Below are 15,161 nucleotides of genomic sequence, written 5' to 3'. Positions count from 1 at the left end.
CAGACTGAGGCAGGGCAGTGGCAGGGGGAACAGTCAGGGGGGTTCTGTATCTCGTGGTTCAGGATGGAAAGGGGATAGAGCAGCAGGGAAACATGACCAATGCTGGGTGTACTTTAGAGGATTTAGACAACACAACATACCAACAGTTGGACGCCAGGTGAGAGAGGGTTGCTTTGTTTTTTTTGTTTGTTTGTTTTTTTGCCAGAGCAACTGGAAAAAGATGGATTTGATTTTCTGATATGGGGAAGGAGCAGATCTGGGGGAAGAATGTTGGGAGTGGGATTGTTTGGCATGCAGAGAGGCTGAGGAGTGTCTGCTGACAGGCAGAGGCCTGCACACACGCACACGAGATAGCCACTGTCCTCAGGGCGGTGTGGAAACAAGGGCCTGGGCCTATGCAGCAACCGATGCAGTTGAGTAACGACAGGTTCCAAATGCCAGCCTCACTAGCCACTGGCCAAGTTCCACACTCTCCACAGCCCCTGGCTGACAGGCATATGTCTTCCCTTCCAGACCAGAGACCTCACTCTGCTCTCTGCCTGAGCTACTTCCTGATACATATCTTTGAGTGACAGTGGCAGGGATAGAGCAGCTGTGTTCTGGAAGGAAATCACACCCAAAACACCAGCTCTCGAGTTTTAAATAATGTCAAACCTCGTTAAGGCCAAGTAGAAGGGATGAAATTTAACTTGGGAAACAGAAAGTTGATCCCAACAGCCAGCCCCCATCACTAGACACTGCAGAGAACAGAGGATGGACCTCAGGGAGCAACTGGCCAGGGGAGCTTGTCACTCTCTGAGCCTCAGCTTCCCCATCCATACCTCATAGATGCGCTATGTGAAGAGGCACAGAGTGACATTAGTAAAAACTTGAATGAGAAAATCAAGTTGCAGAATGATATGATACCATTCACAGTTTTAAAATGCTTACAACCTGCAGAAAAAAATACTGAAAGAAAGTTCACTAAAATTGAAACTGAAAGAAATTGGACTAAAATCCACAACACTCATCTCAGAAACTTTCACTGTCTGTATTAAGCATTTCTGGATTAAATTACTTCTCTTAACAGGGACTATTTATCAGTTTCTTTGTATTCAAAGAAAACAAAGATAAAAAGGAGAGTTGTAGATAAAATAACACTCCCACCTACAAAGGCTGGGAATTGAAAGAACAAGTGGTATTGGGTGGGGGTGAGGGAAGAAGGCCCTGCACTGGAAGGAGGACCCCCCGGCCAGCTCCTTCAGCAGGCAGAACAAAGAACCCAAGATGAACCGTGACCTTCAGTGGACTGAAAGGGGATGCCGCTGCCACTTTCCCATTTGTTGTTGGCAGCTTAACAGTCCACCTTTATATCACTTGCTACAGCGACTCCTGGGCTCTAAGCAGTAAACCCAAACCCCTTAGCTCATCCCCACAGCCCATCTTCTACCTGGGCCAATAGCTGTCCCAAGTGGACATCAGGCCACAGCATCAGTGTGGGCTCATTCTGAGAGGGCCCACGGCCCACACTGTTCCTCACTAGGGCTGCCCACAGCAACAACGCCCATACAGCTTGACGGCTTCATCTCAACGTTAAACTCTTCCACGGCAGAAGATTTTTCCCATTCATCTCCATTTTCGGTGTGGAGCCAACAGTACGGGTTCAGAATGTGCTACTGAGTTAAACCTACATTTCTGTAAATTAGCCTCACAAAGTGTATGATTCCTGGGGTTGCCCTACAAGGCAAAATGTAGCAAGCAAGTCAAGGGCTTTCATTAAAAAGTCCTGGGATTTCTCTGGTGGCACAGTGGTTTAGAACCCGCCTGCCAATGCAGGGGACACAGGTTCGAGCCCTGATCCGGGAAGATCCCACATGCCGTGGAGCAATTAAGCCCGTGCACCACAACTACTGAAGCCTGCACACCACAACTACAGAAGCCCGTGAGCCTAGAGCCCGTGCTCTGCAACAAAAAGCCACCGCAATGAGAAGCCCACACACGACGAAGAGTATCCCCCACTCACTGCAACTAGAGAAAGCCCACACACAGCAACGAAGACCCAATGCAGCCAAAACCAAAAAAAACCTGCATTCTGACTTTCTGGGAGGCGAGTGTACTGAGATGGAGCCTCACAGGTTGAGGCCAAGGCGGGAACAGGAATCCAGGGAGATGGTCCAGGCAGAGGAACAGCATGGGCCAAGCCACTGAGCTGTGAGTCTCAGGCAAAGGAAGGGAGGCCACAGTTGAGTCCTGTGCTAAAGGTTTCCTGAAAAAGAGAACTAAGTCTTCCTCACTGATTGAAGCTGGGTTCTGAACCCTTAGTTGTCTGAAAACTGAAGACACTCCAGAATACAGGTGTTTTCTCTCTTGGACATCATCGGAAGGGCCCCTGACCCAGCCACCTGGCTAGGAGCTCCTTGGGCCTTCAAAGACCTGAACTGAGAAGATGAGGAGGACAGACTCTCCCTGCAGCAGTCCTGTGATCCAGGAGGGGACAGGCCACACCCATACATGTGGGGGCAGGGGGACAGGTGCCATATACCCAGAGCCTCTGGGGGTAGAAGACCAGCCTGTCATCCCACAAGGTGGAGAAATCCAAGTCTAGTGGGTCTGGAACCCAGGTCCAACACTCTTCTTTCTACCTGGCATTCTTACAAGCTGCCCACTGTGGAACGTTCCACTATACACTCTAAAGCCCTTTTGTTAATCATGTTTAAATTGTTTGTTTTCACCTGGAGAGACAAGCACATGGTAGGGCTTAAATGACACTTGCCAGTGAGAAGCAGGACAGAACAGCTGTCCTCAAATGCCTCCACGGCAGCCTCACCTCAGAAAATTAAGACTTGCCCTGCCAGGGGCTGCGGAAGCACTCATGGGAAGGCCTGGGCAAGGAAGACCCCTGCAACCAAAAGGTACAAGCCCCCTGTCATCAATGTTCCTGGTGTATCCCCAGCTCCAGAAGAGTGCCAGCCACATAGTAGGTGCACTTCAAACATTTAATGAATGAACAAATGTAGGTTTTACAGAGAGGAGCTCAGGGACTGGGGGGTGGGGTGAGGGGTTGGTGAGCACGGGCTCCCTTTCACCACTGGGATTCTTGGATCTCAACCCAAGTTTAATGCTCCTCTGTTGTTAACAGAAATGTGGGGTCTTCCTTTACAGACAGAACACCTTACACTGACTGAGTATTTACCCCACATGGATCATCTCAGATGCAAGGTGAGTGCTATCATCAGCCTCTGTTTTACAGGTAGGGAAACTGAGGCAGGTGAAGGTCACACAGCAAGTGGGTGGGACACTGCTGGGAACTGAAGCCCATGCTCCTCCAGACAGTGCCCACTGAAACACCCCCGTCAACCTAGAGTCAGGCGTGGTTTCCAAAGGACACAGGAAGCTCCTCACAAGCAGGAAGTTTCGCTCTGGCCCAATGGGGTCCAGACGAGATATTAAATGTTTACAATTTTATTGAGTGTTATGAGTGAGACCACACCTTTTGCTGTTTGCTTTCAGAGTACAGTAAGTTCTGCTGGAGCTCAACATATGCATTCCCAAAACTTGCCACGTGGTGCAAAATCATTCAATAAAAACACAGGGCTGGACTTCCCTGGTGATGCAGTGGTTAAGAATCCACCTGTCAACGGAGGGGACACAGGCTCGAGCCCTGGTCCGGGAAGATCCCACATGCGGCAGAGCAACTAAGCCCGTGCGCCACAACTACTGAGCCTGCGCTCTAGAACCCGCGAGCCACAGCTACTGAGCCTGCGTGCCACAACTACTGAAGCCCGCGCACCTAGAGCCCATGCTCCGCAACAAGAGAAGCCACCACAATGAGAAGCCTGTGTACCGCAATGAAGAGTAGCCCCTGCTCGTGGCAACTAAAGAAAGCCCCTGTGCAGCGAAGACCCAATGCAGCCAAAAATAAATTAATTAAAACAAACAAACAAACAAAAAACACAGGGCTTGTAGGAACAATGGGGTTAGGGCACAATACCCTAAAACTTCATTAGCGCCATAAAAAAAAGACAGGAACCTGATTTTTAAATGGCAGCACGTTAAACAGCTAAGAAATACACAAATGCTGCCTGAAGCCTTATGCCTCACCTGAGGTAAGATCTGGTGTTTGCTGTGACAGTGGGTGAGATGCAGTTTCTGAGTTACTGTGACATGCTGGAAGGAGGTTGTCTGACCCCAGAAGGGGATGTGTATGGCCCAGAGGGGGCAAGATGCCCATGTGAGGCGTGTGCATTTTCCTTTAGGGTACCAGCAGGCGCTCTTTTAGCTAGGAGCAGTTTTCCGGATTCCTATAGTACAGGAGTCTGCAAACTTTTTCTTAAAAGGGACACAGTAAATATTTTCAGCTCTGCAGGTCATTCAGTCTCTGTCCTGATTACTCAAGCTCTGCAACTGTGACAGTTCGTTCTCGAAGGGGCACGGCTGTGTCCCAATCAAACATTATTTACCCAAACAGGCCAGCAGCCTGTGGGCCATAGCTTCCCAACCCCTAGACCTAGCATTTCTCCTGGACAAAATCGCACATAACCAAACGGTGTGCCCAATATATTAATAGTGTTGGAACAAACCTGCTTTTCCAAACAAGCCTCACAGCAGAACTGACAACAGAGAAAAATCGATTTCAAAAAAAGGACCTGAATGTGTAAATTCAATCCAAGCCCAGAACTCAAGGTTAACCCTTTTGACAAGTCAGAAGAAATTTAGTTTCAAAAAGTGTTGAATGCAGACTGCTTACTTCAGGGTCAGTCTGTCCCACTACGTGGGTCTATTTTATACCATCCTAAAAGCCCTACACACTCTCAAGATAAATAGGTCCCTCGTAGAGGGAAATTACATGCTATAAACTCAATTGCTGCAGTGGATGAAACTTTAACCCAGTTACAGAAACAAGCAGGTCCTAAGCACACGTGCCTGAGCATCAGACCAAAGCTCTAAGGAAAAGCACAGGAGCTGAGAACGACCTGATTGGGGGGGGGGGGGGCGCAGGGGTTAAGCCAGGAAGGAAAGTGTGAATCAAGCACACTAGGGCTGAGTTGCTGGAGACCTGGGGGTCCTGGGAAGAGCCACAGGGCCAGGCTTCTCCAGGTAACCAGAAATCACCTTTGCCCTTGAGGGCTGGGGACAGGGGGGTCATCTGTGCTACAGAAACCCTAAGAAGTGCACTCTACCTGGTTGGAGGGGTTGGGATCTGGGAGGACACAGGTTCACACCATACTGCACCCAACTGTCCCACTCCAGTGCCATCACAGCCATGCACCTTGCATCCTTAATGAACCTCAGTGCATTCTGCCTGCAACTGTAGCTCCACAGCTCAGCCCCAGCCTGGGGACACCAGGAGAGCCTCGGGAACAGCAGTTAGGCTCAGCCTCCACCTGGTCAGCACCTTGGTCCTTCAATTCTCCTGACCTTTATGTGAACGCTAGGCCTGACTGGTAGGCACATCACCTCACCCCCAGCCTTGTGGCGTCGTGTCCATCCCACACAGGAGCTCCCTGGACCTGGGGACTTGTTGCAAGTTTTCTGAGCCTTCTTCCTAGCGTTAAGAGAAGCCGACGCTGGCTCGCCAGATAAACAGCCACGTAACAAAAATAAAAGACTTGACCAACAAATTCTTCTGTCCTGCTGAAGGTGCTCACTTGCTCTTTCAAAGGCTTCTCATAAGGTGGGCAATCTCACTGCTGGCCTCCAAAGGTGGCCAGTGGTGCCTAGGCTCTGGGTAGGCTGAGGCAATGAGAAGGGAGTAAAAAAGGGATGAGGAACACAGGGTGCTCCAGACTTGGGAGCATCTGACCCCACCTGATGGACACCCTACTGGCAGAGGATGGACGCAGGAAACCAGGGTGTCGGCAGACACCTCCCTGCTCCCCAAAATGCAGCACACCAGGCTAGTTGAACACCAAGCAACCTTGCGCCACACATACAAATACACACGTGTGTGTGCACCCACACTCGTGCAAACACAAACACATGTGCCCACGTACACATGAACACCACACACATACGTGTGCACAGTTTTCATCCCCTCCTCCCACCTCCAAACCTTCTCCAATTACCTTACAAAGGGTCTTCTCTATTCATTTATGAGCAAAAGAACAGCAGTTCTTATGTGTGATCAGTGTCCAACTATCTCAAGAAGAAGCAAAACTATTAAGTATGGAAATAAGATTAGACACAGGGTCCAGGATCACCAACTTCTAAAGCAAGTGAAGGAGCCCAGAGGGCCTTGCAGAGAGACCTGCAGGGCCTTGTGCACACCTCCGCCACATCAACCCACAATTCCTCCAAGACAAATCATTTCGCACCTGGGTGGAACAGCCGATCATTTTAAAATCACTAGCACTGCAACCATGCTCATTTCTACTACTTTGTGTACACAGTAATTTAAGTTTCCAGAGAAGGCGAAGAACTGACTTTTGTCTACTGTTGTTTATCTGAGTGACGCCTGAACCCAGAAGGGAACTTCTGCAGCAGGGAGGAGCCTGGTCAGTTACTAACGACCAGGGACACCCTTCTCCTAGTTCACAGCCCATCTGGCCCAGGACGTGGACGTCGACAGTCTCCAAATACTGATTCTAAACCAGACAGTGACCTCCAAGGGGCCAGTGACCTGCAGGTACCACCTTTGTGGAGGGCAGGAAGAGCAGCTTGGGGGGATCCCCGCCTTCATGGGAGCAAAGACCCAGTAAGGGCTATGAGATATGTGTGTCAATCACCATTTTGTTACAAATCAACACTGGAAAAGAAATCCACCCTGCCCGACCAGAGGAGGAGGCTAAGGATCTAGCTTCATTTGAGCTAGGCCCCAAGAGTAGAATCTGGAGTTGTAGATAGAGATGGAAGAGGGAGAAAGAAATGGTAGCACAAAAGGTGAAGTGGCAGAAATACACAGGCGCATGAAAACCCATCTCCAAAGTAAGTAGATGAAACCAAATAAAAGGAGATCAAAACTTTTAACAACTTTTAAAAATGGAATGAGGTTGCTTAAAAGGAAAAAACAGGGCTTCCCTGGTGGCGCAGTGCTTGAGGGTCCGCCTGCCGTGCAGGGGACACGGGTTTGTGCCCCGGTCCGGGAAGATCCCACATGCCGCGGAGCGGCTGGGCCCGTGAGCCATGGCCGCTGAGCCTGCGCGTCTGGAGCCTATGCTCTGCAACGGGAGAGGCCACAACAGTGAGAGGCCCACGTACTGCAAAAAAAAAAAAAAGGAAAAAACATTCCCCCATTACAGTGAGGCCACTTATATTCAGTTTAAGAGGCTAAACAGTGATGATCGGGCCTCCCAGAGACTTCTCTGACTCAGGGTGCCCTGCAGGAGTGTAGGGACTGGGGGTGGGGTAGGGGCCCTGACCAGCCCGCCTTCAGCCTGTGAGAGTGAGGAGAGCTGGAACCTTTAATTAGGTCCTGAAGGACAGAGGAGGGGAGTGCTGAGACCTGTGAAACGGCACAGAGTATGCTGCAAAAAGACACATGCACGCACACAACTTAAATGAAGTGCCTCCAGTCACTCCATCAAACAAATCAATCTGAGCACTGGCGCTCTCCGCAGGGAGCTCTCTGCCCTCAGCCCCCAGAGGTGCGCTCTACCTAACCCTTCAGGGAAGAGACACCATTTGCAAATGCAGCGCTCAGCTCAGACACAGAAGTCAAAGGGGAAGGTTAAGTTCAGGAGCATCTCGACCTCCTCCTAACAGGGCACTTCTATCATGCCCAGTGCGCCCAAACACCACACTCCATCTGAAATGCTAATGACCCATCTAAAAGGCCATCACCACCCAGAGGAGTCATGCAAGATAAAGTCAGACCAAATCAGCCATCCTATGAAAGTCACCTCAGTCCTTGGTTCAAGAACCACCCAGATATGTAGGTATATAGAGTGTTAAGACTGAAAAGAGTAAAAAAAAATAAAGTAAAAAAACCACACACACAGAAACTCAGGCTTTTACATTTACAAATAAACACACATTTACAATCTGATTATTTTTTTAAGGTGGAGGACATGTAAATACAGCCTCTGAAATAATGCTTTCTTGGGATATATTTAATAAAATTAACCTAGAAAGCAGAAACTTTAATGTACTCAAGTAGTAACCACCCAACATTTAAAAAATAAAGCCTGAATGGTCTTCAGATTCCTAAAGGAAAATCCCATGTAGACGTGCACTGTGGAGAAAGGCGCTTGGAAGCACCTCACCCCAGTACCGCTTGTGGGAACAGAGCAGGTTTTGGGACAAGTCACCTCCAGAAAAATCAGTGGTCACTGCCTTCAATGAGGCTCATGCCACAGTAACAGCCAGCCCTCTGGTAGCATGCCCGGCCACTCAAACTCACCTGGGGACATGCAGGGCCTGGCCTGGAACAGCCAAGTCCCCTGACCTCAACAACCATCCTCCCTCCCTGGAGTCATGGGGGAGGGGTGGCTAAAGAAAGCACAGATCCTGTTGGGGAAGATGGTGTAAGTAGGGAGTATGTTTTTATCTTCCCCCAGACATAGACAATCTCCTAAAAACTTCTGAAAACAGGGAACACCACTAACCAGACAGGCCACGCAGATTCCACTGAGCTCTGTCTACCCCTCAGCCTCATGCCTTGGCCTCTGAGTGCCCCTTCCCAGGGACATGAGATGAAAGCCTGTCTACACCTCCTAGTCAAAGCACACAGTAGGACAAAGTACACCTAAACTGATCACGTTTTAAGAGGGGAGGAGAGAGATGGGTAACGAGTGTTTTTAAAACTGTTGATAGCACCCCCAGGCTCACCCCCACATGAGGACTTGGATTTTGTGTTTACACTCTCAGAAGTCCTCAGTAAGCACCCAACACTGCCCATCTGGAAGCGACTCCACATGGGTGTCTGAGCCTCTGAAAGCGGGGGCCCGTGCCTGAAGCCCAACCCCTGCAGCCCCGGAGAGAGAGAAACAAATGGTGCCAGAGAACGGGACACAGAAATAAAGGTGCCACCTGTGAGGGGAATCTGAAAAATATGAAATGTCCACAGGGAAATGGTGACCAGGAGTCCTCTGGTGTAGGACGTCACTGTGAGGGATGTCTGGCTGAGTTTCCCTCCCACGGGAAAGGACCAGTCCTCTGTCCCTCCCAGCTGCCTCCTAGGCTGAGCCTCCTCGGCCCACAAAGGGTTACGCCTGCCATTTCCATGCCACCTGCAATGTGCCAATCGGGCGTCACATCAAAAATGGGAGGGCTTAACCCTTCCAGGGCTGACTCCCTCAGGGCCTGGCCAAGAACGCAGCCCTGACCACCAGCTTCATCGAGCTGGAAATGGCAGGAGGTTTTACACAGAAAATTCCAGGAAGGGCCAGAAAAGCCTTCTCCAGTCTTGGGAGGAAATGTGAGTGGAAAGTGGGAGAACCAAATGTGCATCTTTCATCATTTTCAACAGGACACCCAGCAATGTGGTGACGCCACTGCCTGGAAGCACTGCCTGGGCTCCTTTGTCAGCTCCTCCCTGCACACATCCTGCAGCAGGCAGGGCCGAAGGCCGCCCCAAAAGGCTCAGAGCCAGCAGGGAAACCTACGTCTAGGACTAAATAAGTTTCTGGTCTCAAAGAAGCCCATGGGCCTAAGAAACAGTTTCTACTGATGCACAGTTCTTGCAGCACTTCCTGCACAGCTGTGAGAGCTGGAACAGAAATCCTGCTTCTCTCCTCCACCCTGTAAGTGGAAATCTTCCCCTTGGGCAGGGGGTTGTTCTGGGTATAGACACCTACCACAACCTCCAGGAAATAGCCAAGCTGACCTAGAGCATATCACATTAGTGGTCATTTTGTAAAACACGCTACTCAAGGTAAAAGCAAGGCCTCACCCCAGTCAAGGCCCTGCCGGCCTCTCTGACCTGTCTACTGCTGTCCCCCACACGTCCCCGCTACCCCTCGACCCTATTCTCTCAGCTCCAGCCACTCTGACATTCCAGCTGCTTCTCTGAAAACCAAGTTTACTCCCACCTCAGAGCTTTTGTACTTCCTGCTCCCCCTACCTGGAAGGTCCTCCCCCACGTCTCTGTATACCACTCTCTTCTTCAGCCAAAACAGCAAAGTTACATGTATCTCCCCTCCATGCACTTTGGTGGGTCTCTACCCCTTTCCCACTTCATCACCACTTGACATTCTATTTACTCATCTCTCCGTTTACGTGTTTGTCCCCCCCCACCCCATCCCCCACAAGAACAGATAATATATATCTCTTTGTTCAGTGCTACCATCCCAGGGCCCAGGACAGAACAGGTGTTCAATACATATTTTTTAAACAGATGAGAAAAAGTACTTTCAGAACTTCCAGCTATGGCACTCCCCTTCCTCGTTACATAAGCCAAAAAGTCTTCATGTCAATAGAAAATATAATGATCAAAACCAAACAAAACCCTTACTTCATACCATATATGACAATCAACTCAAAATGGGTCAAAGACCTAAATACTAAAAGCTAAACCTACAAAACTCTTAGAAGAGTATGTAAGGGTGAATCATGACCTTCGATTTGCCAAGAGATTCTTAGATATGACACCAAAAGCTCAATACCAACAAAAGAAAAAAGATAAATTAGACTTCATCAAAACTAAATTCTTCTGTGCAAAAGAGAGTGAAAAGATCAACAGAGCGGGAAAAACATTAGAAATCGTATCTCTAATAAGGGTCTGGTGTCAGAATATATAAAGAACTCTTAAAACTTAGCCACAAACCCAATTCAACAAAACAGGCAAAAGACTTGAAAAGACATTTCTCCAAAGACAGACAAATGGCCAATACGCACATGAAAAGATGTTCAGCATCATTAGTCATTAGGGAAATGCAAATCAAAACCACAATGAGATACCACCTCTCACCCACCAGGATGACTATTAAAAAAAAAGGAAAATAAGCGTTGTTGAGGATGTGGAGACATTGGAACCACCACATATCGCTGGTGGGAATGTAAAATGGTAAAATGGTGCAGTAATGTGAGAAACAGTCTGGCAGTTCCTCAAAAAGTTAAATACAGAATTACCACATGACCCAACAATTCTACTTCTAGATATATACCCAAGAGATGTGCATTTATTCAAACAAAAACTTGTACATAAATGTTAAAAAGCAGCACTATTCACAACAGCCAACAAGAACAACCCAAATGTTCATCAATGGGTGAATGGATAAACAAAATGTCGTATATCCATACAATGAAATATTTTTCAGCCATAAAAAGGAATCGGGCTTCCCTGGTGGCACCATGGTTAAGAATCTGCCTGCCAATACAGGGGACACAGGTTCGAGCCCTGGTCCCGGAAGATCCCACATGCCACGGAGCAACTAAGCCCGTGCGCCGTAACTACTGAGCCTGTGCTCTACAGCCCGCGAGCCACAACTACTGAGCCTGCATGACACAACTACTGAAGCCCATGCGCCTAGAGCCCATGCTCCGCAACAAGAGAAGCCACCGCAATGAGAAGTCCACGCACCACAACGAAGAGTAGCCCCCACTCGCTGCAACTAGAGAAAGCCTGCGCACAGCACGAAGACCCAACACAGCCAAAAATAAATAAATAAATTTTTAAAAAGGAATAAATTTCTGATTCATGTCACAATGCAGATGAACTATGAAAACATGCTAAGTGAGACAGGCCAGACACAGAAGGCCATACAGTATATGATTCCATCTATCTGAGATGTCCAGAGCCACGCGAATCTATAGAGACAGAAAGTATCGATAGATTAATGGTTGCTAGGGACTGGATAGCACAGAGGTAGGGGAATGCAGGAGTATAGGCTAATACATACAAATTTCACTTTGGGATGATGAAAATGTTCTAGAACTAGAGGTGATGGCTGCACAACGTTGTGACCGTAGTAAATGCCCATGTACACTTTAAATGTGTGAATTTTACTTTATTATTTTTTAAGCAGTAAAACAAAAAACAAAATAATCTTAACCTCAAGAGCCACAACCCCTCTACGGCTGCTAAACTACTAAAACACAAAAGCAGGTTTACTATGACCCCCAAGAGCACCGAACAGGGTCCTCAAGGAAAGACTCCTTTGTGTAACAAGATCCCAAACAATCGAAGAGCCATTGTCCACTGGGATGCAGTCCTTCCACGAGCAACAACTGTCAGCTTCTCACAGCAACCAAGGGGACCAGAGCAAGCCCACGGTACAGATGGGAGTGTGACCATGTGGGACACAAATGGGACAATTTACCAACAGGGAGCCAACTTGGAGAGAGGGCAAGACCTCTGATGGCAGGGGTCACACGGGCCAGCACCGCAGATCTGGATTCAAGTCAGGTCCGTCACAGGCTTCACACTGGGATTGTGCCAGACGCCTCAGTCTCACAGACATTTCACTCACGCATTCACCCAAACACCTGCTTAGTTTCTACCAGGGAGCAGGAGCTAACTGGGCCCCAGGGACACCCTTGGGGTTTCAACAAAAGGCTTCCCACCCATAGCAGCATAGCTCCAGTAGGCCACTGGGGGGACACACACAGATGTGTGGGGTAGGCAGTGGACAGAGCAGGCTGAGACATGGGGCTGAGGTCCCTCGCACACTGGGAGTTGCAGTAATCCCTAGATCACACATAAGGATCAAATCTGCAAAGCAGTGCTTTTTATAAGACGAAGTCATACTGAAGACCAGCTAACTACCTACTTTATCCAGTCTTAATTGGCTATGGCTGCTATGTACAGACCACACCAATAGAGGTGAGATTGATTTCTAATGAATAATATATTAATTTATGTCAGAAAACAACATATGGGACATTACAGCATCAGGGTGTTGATGCACTGTGGTGATAAAATGCACTCTGGGTACTGGGGGAGGTGGGCGGAGTGCTCCCAGAACAGAAGGTGCCATCAGCATCACACTACATTAGGTCAAAACCAGAATGGCTGGTTCATCTCTGCACACCTCAGCTTCCTCACCTGTGAAATGAGAACAGCGCCCACTTTATCACTAAGGTTCTTCAAGGGCTCCATGAAGGCACTGTAAGGGTTGTTATTACAGAAAATGAGAATGCTGTTAACAAGAGGTTGTCCCGCTTAACAGGCTACTACTGGCCACAGCCCCTCACAGCAATTGCAGAATCTCTGCTGAAGGTTTTCTGCTTGAATTTTAACCACAAGCGGCCACCATCCTCACTTTTGTAAACGAGTGTTTCCCCTGCCCTGGGTGACATGAATCATAAAGCTCCCTGAGGGAATGCCTGGGTCAAACACCATCTTCCAAACTTCATTACGGAAAAATTGCAAACATACCCAAAGAAGCAGCGAGAACAGCACAATTAACTGCTCATGCCCACCACCCAGCTTCCATGGTTGTCAGACGACCACCTTGGTCTTTCACACACCTCACGCCCACTAGCCTCTAAGAAGCAAATGCCATACAACATGCATTTATGAACAGTTCAGCGTTTATCACTACAAGGACACAAAACCACAATCCCATGATCACACCATCAACAATTAAACAATCATTCCTCAATCTTTGTTGAAGTCACGCTTGGCTGAAACCTACAGGTTCCCCTGCCACTTTCTTTTCAATCATATGTTGAAGAAATCAGGCCATTTGTCCTGTTTCCCACAATTGGGTTTTGCCAGTTGGCATCCCTGTGGTATAATGTAACACAACCCCAATGTCCCAAAACTAGATTTTGAGGTCCAACCAAGCACACATCCCTCTGGAAGCATGTGCACCCTTCCTTGGGGGCTGGAAGCCACTGAGGCCCACTGTCTAGACCCACCATTTCATCAGATGCCTGCAAATGTATGAATTTATAATCCCATCGTTTCATATTAATTAGCCAGAATGTTAACAGCTACACGGTCCATTAGCCACATGTGGCTATTTAAAAAGATTTAAATCAAATAAAATTAAAACTTGACTTCCTCAATCACGATATTCCAGGTACCACACTGGACAGTGCGAGTAGAGCATTCCGGAAAATTCTGGCAGCACTGATCTATCTTCGAAGGAAACTAGCTCTTACCCCCTTTTTTGTTCCTTGCAAATACAGTCTGTAGAGTAGAGGCAAGATAAATGCTTGCTTCTTTCCTTCTATCTACCAATTTTCAAAATGAGTTGATTCCCTAACACCTTCCAAAGGGCACCAGTGAGTTTCTTCCTTTCCTTTGAGCACCAATAGGAACACTGGATTTTTTTAATACATTTGAGGCTCCAACTCAGGGACTAATTCTCATTCACATTTACCTGCCCCACCCTTGGTGGGGTGGAAGGGGGGATTCCTTCTGACACAACCCTGGTACCATCTTATACAACTGGGACATTCCCAATGCAGATTTAGAATTAAAACATTTTCACTTAAGTATTTTGATCTTTTATGTGCATAGGTCTTTCATCCTAAAAATTTTGGTTCTTTTTTTTGGGGGGGAGGCATAGTTCCCCAACCAAGGATCAAACCCAGGCCTCCAGCAGTGGAAGCGTGGAGTCCTAACCAGTGGACCACCAAGGAATTCCCAATTTTGGTTCTTAAAGACATCAATTACTTGTTTCCTCCTACAATATGTAACAGTAAGACTATGGGCATTGTTGACCTGAAACCAAAAATATGATTCCTAAAAACAGTTAAAGATTTTTTTCTAATTTTTGCCTTTATGGCATATCTCATATCTTACAATCAAACTACTATGATTTAGGGAATTCCCTGGTGGTCCAGTGGTTAGGACTCTGCAATCTCACTGCCGAGGGCCTGGGTTCGATCTCTGGTCGAGGAACTAAGATCCCGCATGCCACATGGCATGGCCCCCCCAAAAAAAGGAAAAATAAAAATAAAATACAGGGCTTCCCTGGTGGCGCAGTGCTTAAGAATCCACCTGCCAATGCAGGGTACAAGGGTTCGAGGCCCTGGTCCGGGAAGAACCCACGTGCCACGGAGCAACTAAGCCCGCGTGCCACAACTACTGAGCCCGCATGCCACAAGTACTGACCCCGCATGCTACAACTACTGAAGCCTGTGTGCCTAGAGCCTGTGCTCCACAACAAGAGAAGCCACTGCAATGAGAAGCCCGCGCACCTCAACGAAGAGTAGCCCCCACTCGCCACAACTAGAGAAAGCCACAACTCGCCACAACTAGAGAAAGCCTCCGCGCAGTAACGAAGACACAACACAGCAAAAAATAAATAAAATAAATTAAAAAAAAATAATAAAATAAAATATAAACAAAT

The 15,161-nt window shown here is 48.1% G+C and overlaps 1 protein-coding gene across 9 annotated transcripts in view; it reads right to left on the bottom strand.

Moving 5' to 3' along the window:
* The window catches only part of GATAD2A (GATA zinc finger domain containing 2A), a 100,993-nt gene that overhangs the window by 44,955 nt on the left and 40,877 nt on the right, over nucleotides 1-15,161 (bottom strand). The gene's annotated exons all lie outside the window — the stretch shown is intronic.

The sequence above is a fragment of the Aethalodelphis obliquidens genome, unplaced genomic scaffold, assembly GCF_003676395.1.
Source record: "Aethalodelphis obliquidens isolate GAN/ISIS:26980383/991018 unplaced genomic scaffold, ASM367639v1 scaffold53, whole genome shotgun sequence".
NCBI lineage: Eukaryota > Metazoa > Chordata > Mammalia > Artiodactyla > Delphinidae > Aethalodelphis > Aethalodelphis obliquidens.
The sequence above is the reverse complement of the archived record's forward strand: the minus strand, read 5'-3'. Positions and strand labels throughout refer to the sequence as shown.